The following is a 10,396-nucleotide window of genomic DNA, read 5'->3' on the forward strand; positions in this document are numbered from 1 at the left end:
GGCCCAAGTAAATTCTTGCCCAGGGTCCAATCAATATTAAAGACGGCCCTGCCCAAAAAACTTCCACTGGCCGGCCGTGAGGAGAGCCCAATCGGCCCCCTGGGCATTAGCCCACCGGGAAATTTCCCTGTAAGGTCTATGGCCAATCCAGCCCTGATCTAGATAGAGCCATAAAATGTCCCAAAAATGGCACAATAGAAACTGTTTCAAAGCAGGGCTCATGTACATGAATGTAGTTTTGGTCCATATTTTTTGCAGATCGGATGCGGACCCATTTATTTTAATGGGGCTGCAAATCATGCGAACAGCACCACCGTGTGCTATAGGCATCCGTATGTTTTTTTTCCACAGCCCCGCAAAAAAAGATAGAGTATATTCTGATCTTTTAGAATCTTTTTGCGGAAAAGTTTGAAAAAGATTGTAGCATGCACACGGCACGGATACAGTTGTGTGCATAAGGCCTTAGGGCCCTATAGTGCCCCAAATTTTGCACCAAGCAGTGCTCCAGAAATAATGTCATACTTAATTGCCACCAAACTAGTGCCATAAAATGTCCAATGTCCCAAAAATAGTGCATGTAGTATCTTCAGATATAGCATTAAAATACATCAAGAATTAGGGCCATACAGTGCCCCCCAAAATAATTTCAATCAGTATCCCTGAAATACAGTCACACAATTACTGCAAAACAGTACCAGTCATTGGCATTTGTCTAGAAATAGTCCTATACATTGACTGCAGAAATATTGGCATACAACATTGCCCCCAGTCTCCAGGTACAGTACATACAGTAACCCATGGGATATATCTATACATAGCCATCAGAGTCCTATACAGTAGTGCCTATACAAATAGTGCTCAATGGGGGCCCCTAGAAATGGCACCTAAAATGCTGCTATACATTTAACCACTTGATGCTATACCATGCCACTTTGTTGTTCCCACATGAAATGGAATGGTACAGGCTACAGTCCTCTTGGGGCCACTGATCAGGGTGGTCAGTATGGGTATTGGGGGGGGGGGGGAGTAGAGTACTTGTACCCTACAGGTCAGAACATGCCTATAGACAAAGTGGTGAACTGTGGCCGGGGCTGACAGCTCCAGCTTACTCCAGAGCCAGACTGGACTTGCAGGAACCCAACCCTTGCAGTCATCTGTGCAATGTTCATGAAAGCAAGTTTATGGAATTTACCTACCTGTTTTTCACAGCAGTTTTAGAAAAGTTTTGTAAACATGTAAGAGGGTTGAAGATGACCATAACCTCTCTCACAAGAAAACACGTCTACAGTTAAAGGGGTTATCCCTTGAAAAGTATCATTATGCAATGAACAGAGCATCTTAAATGAAGTATTATCGCAATAGACATGCAAAAAAAGATTTTTTTAATGTACATTACATTTTCTGCTCTGGTAGCGCTCCCTGTAGTTTCTCCTGTGTCAAAAATTCTGTTTGACCTCCTGCATTTGCAGCATCTTGCTCCAAGAGGGCAGGCTACTGCAAAGGAAATATCTTTCTGTCCTAATGTAGGCATTTACTGTACGCCCTGTAATGTGCACATGCTAATAACAGGCCATATTCATAGCCACCACTAGATGGGGCTGGTGTCACCCTCTATATATGAATAGAGGAGTTGGAACATTCTAGTAGAGTCTTATAAGCTAGTCTAGACTAAGAGGGAGCTAATGTTTGGCGCTGACAATCAAGCTCGTCCTGGACTTGGTACCACCCAGGACAGGGCTGGATCATGTACAAAAGCAGACCAGATATAAGAGAGAGAGGTGTAGTGAAAGTCCAGTAGAGGGGAAGGGAAGAAAACGGTGTGCCCTTTCCAGCGCTGCTTCGCCGGCCAAGGGAGCATCAGAACCATGAATTCAACTACTACTACAACCAACCGGCCACCAACACTCACACCTGAGCGGTCTGGTCCGCTGCACATTCAGTGGTGGATGAAACATACTCAGTAGCTTCCCTGAATGCCTTCCCCTCCTCTTACTGCTGACATAGTGATCTCATAGAGAAGCAGGTGAAGCAGTCCGACACCATTCATAATTCTAAATCATAGAAGTGAATAGCTATATCTCCAGTGGCGTAGCTATAGTGGTCGCAGCGGTCGCAGTTGCGACCGGGCCCCCACGCCAGGGGGGTCCAGAGGGCCCCCCTTGCCAGTGCACTGTATTTTCCCTTTATAAGATACACTGCATCTTATAAAGAGAATCCTAGTGAGCGCTTCCATTATGGAAGTGCTCACTAGTATGCAGGAGGCAGGGAGAGAAGCGCTGTGAGCGCCGTACTTACCCCCTCCTCCTGCTCACTCTTCTCAGGTCCCATGCTGCTCTGTCCTGGCTGCCTTGCAGCGTCAGGACGTACAGAGCGCACTCTGACCCAACGCTGCAGGCAGTCAGTGGATGCAGTGCGGGCCCTAAGAAGAGAACCAGGACAGAGAGAGTTGGCGGCAGGAGAGGTAAGTTATTTTATTATTTTAGTCTGATCTGAGGTTCTGATATGGGGGTCTGAAGGGTCTAATGGGGGGACGACTGGGGGTCTGGAGGGTCTAATGGGGGGACTAGAGGTCTGATATGGGGGTCTGAAGGGTCCTAATGGGGGGACTGGAGGTATGATATGGGGGTCTGAAGGGTCTAATGGGGGGAATGGAGGTCTGATATGGGGTCTGAAGGGTCTAATGGGGGGGACTGGAGGTATGATATGGGGGCCTTGAAAGGTGTGGTTGGGGTACTGAAGGTCTTATTCAGGGTCTTGAAAGGTCTGATTAGGGGTCTGACTGGGGGTCTAGAGAGGTCTAATAGGGGGTCTGATTGGAGGTCTGGAGGTCTAATCAGATGATTGGGGGTTCTGGAGGTCTAATGGGGGTCAGAAAATTTTGGTTTGGAGGTCTAATGGGGGGTCTAGAGGTTTGGTCTGAGGTCTAATGGGGGTTTAGAGGTCTAAAGGGGGTCTGGTTTGAGAGGGTGGGTCTCATCTGCTGTTTGATATGGGGGTCTGATCTGAAAGGTAAGGGGGGTATTTTTTAGTACTGGCACACTATCTGTATGGTACCAGTATTTTCAGGGGGACTGTTTCTGCATGCAGTATAGTATTGGGGGGGGGGGGGGCAGATGGGGTGTTGAGAAGGGAGGAGGATGAAGCAAAAGTAGGAGAAGTAAGATGTCTGTTTATTGAACTCTCTGCAGGACGAGACGCGGCTGAAAGAAGTCACCATGGGCGGTCTGGTCTGAAAGGAGAAGAAGATGCGAAAGAGAATATCTACATCAGAGAGGAGACACCACTGGATGTAAGAGGTACATATGTGGCGCTGTATTACCCTGTATGGTTCTGTTGCGCTGTAATGTAAAGTTTTCCAAGTATGTCTTTAAGGGTTGTCCGCTTTTTTTTTTCGTACGAGCGCTGCCTTCTCTGCTCTGTTTACCTGCTCATCATTGCAATTGATTCAGCGAGCAGGTAAACAGAGCAGAGAAAGCAGCTCTCATATGAGCGCTGGGCCCTCTCCTCAAACCAGCTGATCAGCCGGGGGTGCCGGAGACCCCTGCCACTCTGATATTGATGACCTGTCATGAGGCTAGGTCATCAGTAGTAAAAAGAGGACGACCCCTTTAACAGTAGGACTGGAGGGGAATGGGTTAGGTTGATAATTTGGCATAGAGGGGAAACGTTTTTATTTTTGCCTCAGACAGCATAAAAGGCTAGGTGCACCCCGGCCCCATGTCATAAAGCAATGAGGGAAGGTGGGGGGGGGGGGTCCAAGCTGAACTCTTGCACCAGGGCCCATGAGCCTTTAGCTACGCCTCTGTATATCTCCCTGTAGACAGTGGAAAGGGAAATTAAGACGAGGACAATATTGCAATACTGGCTCACTAGGGCTGTTTGTGGCAGTATTTTAATGCAGGGGAGGAAGAGGTTAAAATGAGATGACTAGATCACTGCCATACCTTCCTGGGATCTGTTTTTATCGGTTCATCTGATGGATCAGAAGAACGATAAACTAAGGGTGGGTTCACACTAGCGTTAGGGATTCTGTTATGGCTTTCCATTATAACATGGCTATAACGGAAAATATCGGAATGCCCAGAAAGAATGCAAAACGGGAGTCTTTAAAAGGCATTCCGTCGACAGGACTTTGTTTTCCGCCTTGCATAACGGGACCCAGACGGATCCGTTTTGATTCCCATAGACTTCTATTAGGACGGAAAGCAAACGGAATGCCTTTTAAAGACTTCCGTTTTGCATTCCGTCATAATACAAGTCTATGGGCAGAAGAACGGATCCGTCCTTCCGTCTTATGGATTCCGTTACTTTCCGTTATAAGCCATAACGGAATCCCAAACGCAGATGTGAACCCACCCTAAACGATGATGTGAACCTGGCCATATTCATACAAAACTGAGATTTCCTTTTATCTGATCTGATCTAAGATGAGAACAAGTTTGTTAGCACACCTTACCTCATAATTTAAGAGCATCTTTCAGCATGATCATCCCTATTAAACCAGGCATAATGCCCGGTAGGGTCGATCATGCTGAGTAAAGTGATACCTGTCTTTTGTCTCTACAGTGAACTGCTGCTGAGATATATTACTTACCAAGGGGCTGGCCGTAGCTAACGCAATGACCCTGTGCTCGGTTTACTCCACTTTGATTGATAGGGCCAGAGCTCTCATTTAGTGTCCATTCAAATGGCCCTATGTATGGGTCTGTATCTGTTCCCCAATTTAGCGGAATAGGTGCAGGCCCATTTATTTCAATCAGGCCACAAAATATGCGCACAAAACATCGTGTGGTGTCCGCATCCGTAGTTCCGTTCCGCGGCCCCGCAAATAATATTCTTGTCCGCAATCCTGGTTAAGAATAAGCGTTTCTATATAGCGCTGGCCCTGTGCTTTACGCAAAATGCAGAACGCACGTGGCCTGTATCCATGTTTTGCAGATCCGTCATCTGAATTATTCCTTAGTCTTGTGTTCTCACGCCAGTGCAGAGCCGGCTCAGTGACTCGGCGCTTGTGGATCTAATGAGCAAGCACCGAGTCACTAAGCCAACTCGGCTCTGCGAGGGCTAGATGAGATGTCATGCCCTGTCAATCAGAGTGGAGGGAGGAGTTCACAGAGCACAGGGCTGTAGAGTTAGCGGTGCTCCAAGTGCTATGGCCAGCCCCTTTGTGCTCGAAATAGGTAATTTGCATAAATGTAAAAAGCAATATATCTCAGCAGTAGTTTACTGTAGAGACAAAAGGCAGGAATCACTTTATTCAGCATGATCAACTCTGCCATGTCTGTTTTAATAGGGATATCTGTTTTAATAGGGTTGATCATGCTGACAAATGCTCTTTAAATCTGTTTCACAATCATAGATTTAATTCATTCTTCTATGAACATGGCTTAAAGGGGTTTTCCGAGACTTTTTAATTGATTACCTATTTTCTGGATAGGTCATCAGTATCTGATCCTGGGACTCTCACCTATCAGCTGCTTGAGTGGGCCAGCTTTCCCAAGGCCAATGACATCACGCTCATCAGTCACGTGGTCTAGGCGCAGCTCAGCCCCATCCCAGTGCATCGGGCTGAGCTGCTATACCAAGCACAGCCGCTATACAACGTACGGTGTTGTGCTCAGTGACCTGAGAGAAGGTTGCAGCTCTTACAGGAGCACCGATGCCTTCTCAATCAGCTGATCGGCCGGAGTCCTGAGTCTCAGACCCCCACCGATCAGACACTGATGACCTATCTAATGAAATAAAAATTTTAGGAGCGTAGCTATAGGGTGTACAGATGTAGCAGTCACACCAAGCCCCGATGCAGATTTGTTGCTCGGCTGCTGTATTGAAGGAGACACCATCTACACCCCCTTAACCACCTCCCGAACACCTAACGCAGGGATGCGTCCTGCGGGCGGCCGGGTTATTCTTCGTTGACGCATCAGCGCGTCATCTCGCATGAGCCGAGATTTCCTGTGAACGCACGCTCACAGGAGCGCACGTTCACAGGATCGCAAGGTAAACGAGTTGATCTACAGCCTGCCAGCGGCGATCATTCGCTGACAGGCTGTAGATGCGATTTTTTTAACATCAGAAAGGTATATTAGACGCTGTTTTGTTAACAGCGTCTGATATACCTACTACCTGGTCCTCTGGTGGTCCCTTTTGCTTGGATCGACCACCAGAGGACACAGGCAGCTCTGTAAGTAGCACCAATCACCACACTACACTACACCCCCGCCCTGTCACTTATTAACCCCTTATTAACCCCCTAATCACCCCATATAGACTCCCTGATCACCCCCCTGTCATTGATCACCCCCCTGTAAGGCTCCATTCAGACGTCCGTATGTGTTTTGCGGATCCGCACATTGCCAGAACTATATAGAAAATGCCTTTTCTTGTCCGCAATTGCGGACAAGAATAGGACATGTTCTATATTTTTGCGGAACGGAAGTGCGGACCCGCAATTCCAGATCCGAGCGGGACAAAGTCTGTCCCCATAGAAATTAATGGGTCCGCAATTCCGTTCCGCAAAATGCGGAACAGAATTGCGGACGTGTGAATGGGGCCTAAGGGTCCCTTATCACCGCCAGTTAGTTAGCCACTTATTAGGTAGTTAGCGCCCACCGCACCGCAGTCACTGATTAGTCGCCATTAGTCGGCATCGCTGTCGCTAATCAGCACTAGTACTATATAGTATCTGTAAGTGATCAAGACTGATCGCAATCAGATCTATATCAGTACATTAGGGTCACCTTAGGCTCTACAAAAAACGCAGTGTTCGCCCGATCAGGCCTGATCTTGTGCGCACACTTGCGTTCAGTCCGCCCCACCGCAGTGACAGAAATGTTTTTTTTATGATCACTGCAAAAACACTGTAAAATCGCTGCGGCGCTATAAAGATCACTTTTGAGCTTTTTTGATCTTTATTAGCGATCGCAGCTTTTTTTTTTTGCACATTTTCTGGCAGAGATTTTTTCATCCACATTGATCGATGCAAATGAAGAAATCTGTGCCGTTCATTTTTTCTTTCAGCCCAGAGGCTGAAAGAAAAAAAAAAATCTCATTACCTGTATGCTCAATATAAGGCCTTATGCACACGACCGTGCCGTTTTTTGCGGTCCGCAAACCGCGGATGCGCAAAAAACAGAAGGCGCCCGTGTTGACTTCCGCAATTTGCGGAACGGAACGGGCGCCGGCAATATAAATGCCTATTCTTGTCCGCAAAGCGCGGACAAGAATAGGACATGTTATATTTTTTTAGCGGGGCCGCGGAACGGAGCCACAGATGCGGACAGCACAAGGAGTGCTGTCTGCATCTTTTGCGGCCCCATTGAAATGAATGGGTCCACAGCCGAGCCGCCAAAACGGCGGCTCGGATGCGGACCCAAACGGTCGTGTGCATGAGGCCTAAGGAGAATAGCAGAAACTCCTAATACTGGCCATACATGTAATGATTGCGGAGACCCTCAAGTGCCAGGGCAGTACAACCACCCCACAAATGACCCCATTTTGACACCCCAAGGTATTTGCTGAGGGGCATATTGAGTCAATGAAAGATTGAACTTTTTGTCACAAGTTAGCAGAAAGGGAGAAACAAAAGAAAAAACAAAAAAAAATCTATTTCCACTAACTTGTGCCAAAAAAAAAAATCTTCTATGAACTCGCCATGCCCCTCACGGAATACCTTGGGGTGTCTTCTTTCCAAAATGGGGTCACTTGTGAGGTATTTATACTGCCCTGACATTTTAGGGGCCCTAAAGCGTGAGAAGTAGTCTGGAATCCAAATGCCTAAAAATGCCCTCCTAAAAGGTACTCGTTGGACTTTTGGCCCCTTTGCGCATCTTGGCTGCAAAAAAGTGTCACATATGTGGTATTGCCGTACTCAGGAGAAGTAGGGCAATGTGTTTTGGGGTGTCTTTTTACATATACCCATGCTGGGTGAGAGAAATATCTCTGTAAATTGACAACTTTGTATAAAAAAATGGGAAAAGTTGTCATTTAAGAGATATTTCTCTCACCCAGCATGAGTATATGTAAAAATACACCCCAAAACACATTGTCCTACTTCTCCTGAGTACGGCGATACCACATGTGTGACACTTTTTTGCAGCCTAGGTGCGCAAAGGGGCCCAAATTCCAATGAGTACTTTTAGGATTTCACAGGGTATTTTTTACGCATTTGGATTCCAAACTACTTCTCACGCTTTAGGGCCCCTAAAATACCAGGGCAGTATAAATACCCCACAAGTGACCCCATTTTGGAAAGAAGACACCCCAAGGTATTTCGTGAGGGGTATGGCGAGTTCATGTAAAATTTTATTTTTTGTCACAAGTTAGTGGAATATGAGACTTTGTAAGAGAAAAAAAAAATAATAATCATTTTCCGCTAACTTAATAATATTCTAGGAACTCGCCATGCCACTCACGGAATACCTTGGGGTGTCTTCTTTCCAAAATGGGGTCACTTGTGGGGTATTTATACTGCCCATGTATTTTAGGGGCCCTAAAGCGTGAGAAGTAGTTTGGAATCCAAATGCATAAAAAATGCCCTGTGAAATCCTAAAGGTACTCATTGGAATTTGGGCCTCTTTGTGCACCTAGGCTGCAAAAAAGTGTCACACATGTGGTATCGCCGTACTCAGGAGAAGTAGGGCAATGTGTTTTGGGGTGTATTTTTACATATACCCATACTGTGTGTGAGAAATATCTCTGTAAATGCCAACTTTTAAAAAAAAACTTTATACAAAGTTGTCAATTTACACAGATATTTCTCTCACCCAGCATGGGTATATGTAAAAATACACCCCAAAACACATTGCCCTACTTCTCCTGAGTACGGCGATACCACATGTGTGACACTTTTTTGCAGTCTAGGTGCGTAAAGGGGCTGAAAGTCCAACGAGTACCTTTAGGCTTTACAGGGTTGCTCACAATTTAGCCCCGCCCAAAATGCCAGAACAGTAAATACACCCCACAAATGACCCTATTTCGGAAAGTAGACACCCCAAGGTATTCACTGAGGGGGATAGTGAGTCCGTGGGAGATTTTTTTTATTTTTTTGCCAGAAGTTAGCAGAAATGGAAACTTTATATATATTTTTTTTTTATCAGAAAGTGTCATTTTCCACTAACTTTAAAAAATTTAATCATACATGAACTCACCATGCCCCTCCGCGAATACTTTGGGGTGTCTTCTTTCTAAAATGGGGTCATTTGGGGGGTATTTATACTATCCTGGTATTCTAGCACCTAAAGAAACAGGACAGGTGCTCAGAAAGTCAGAGCTGCTTCAAAATGCGGAAATTCACATTTTTGTACTATAGTTTGTAAATGCTATAACTTTTGTGCAAAACAATAAATATACACTTATTGGATTTTTTTCATCAAAGACATGTAGCACAATAAATTCTGACACAAACTTGTTTAGAAATGTAATTATATTTGAACAATTTAACCAGAGAAAGTTAAAAATACACTTTTTTTGAGAAAATTGCGGCCTATTTTGATTAATATCGGAAAAACGAAAAATCTTAGCAGCAATCAAATACCACCAAAAGAAAGCTGTATTTGTGAGAAGAAAAGGAGGTAAAATTCATTTGGGTGGTAAGTCGTATGACCGAGCAATAAACTGTGAATGTAGTGTAGTGCAGAATTGTAAAAAGTGGTCTGGTCATTAAGGGGGTTTAAGCCATAGGGGCTGAGGTGGTTAAACAGAAATTCTATAGCAGACACTAAATAAAAAAGTTAGTTTTCATCCAAAGCGTGAATCCAGTAAATAACCGTACAACTCCTGAGGGAAACCTATATACAAGTCTCCAAATCCTAGCCCTCCACAATATGTCTATAACTAGAAGCTGACAGGTGCGTAGTCATCATCTTCACTGAATGACAATATGACTCTCAGCAGATATGGACTCCCTTTCATACTACACTTACATGCAACTTTACTAATCTTCCGGGGTGATGCTTCTGATCCACAGACGGGAGCAGCAGAAATGGCAGGTAATATAATCAGTGACAGGGACAATGATGAGGATTACGGCGAGCTGGACTGTACCTGCGTTCACTGAGACGGATCCACAGGCTTCATTCACCCAAGAGAAGGAAAGATGTGCTAGCAGCAAGAAGCCAGTAGCTGCTGTGTCGCCCGTCACTCGGCTGATACAGAAAAACATATCTGATTAAAGAACTGTCTGTTTGTTCTCCATTGAACTGTACTGTAGCAACAGTAAATAAAGGCCGGCCGCACCTAGGCAATCCGCCGCACTTAAGCCATGGCTTACTGCAGGGACGCTCTGTGTACTGGTTACTCACATACAGACACTGCAGCTATTTAATCACTGTCCACCTTCAAGTCCAGAATAAGCTCTTATCAATATTTATAGTGGATAGAACGAGATGATTATTAA

General features: G+C 45.4%; 1 protein-coding gene across 1 annotated transcript in view; it reads right to left on the minus strand.

Moving 5' to 3' along the window:
* Positions 1-10,140, minus strand: part of RP1 (RP1 axonemal microtubule associated) — a 595,469-nt gene extending 585,329 nt beyond the window's left edge. The window contains exon 1 of the mRNA XM_040433131.1: positions 10,045-10,140. The gene's annotated coding sequence lies outside the window, so the exon portion shown is untranslated. The remainder of the gene's footprint in view (positions 1-10,044) is intronic.
* Positions 10,141-10,396: the final 256 nt, after the last annotated feature.

This window comes from Bufo bufo, chromosome 5, assembly GCF_905171765.1.
Source record: "Bufo bufo chromosome 5, aBufBuf1.1, whole genome shotgun sequence".
In the NCBI taxonomy this organism is placed as follows: Eukaryota; Metazoa; Chordata; class Amphibia; order Anura; family Bufonidae; genus Bufo; species Bufo bufo.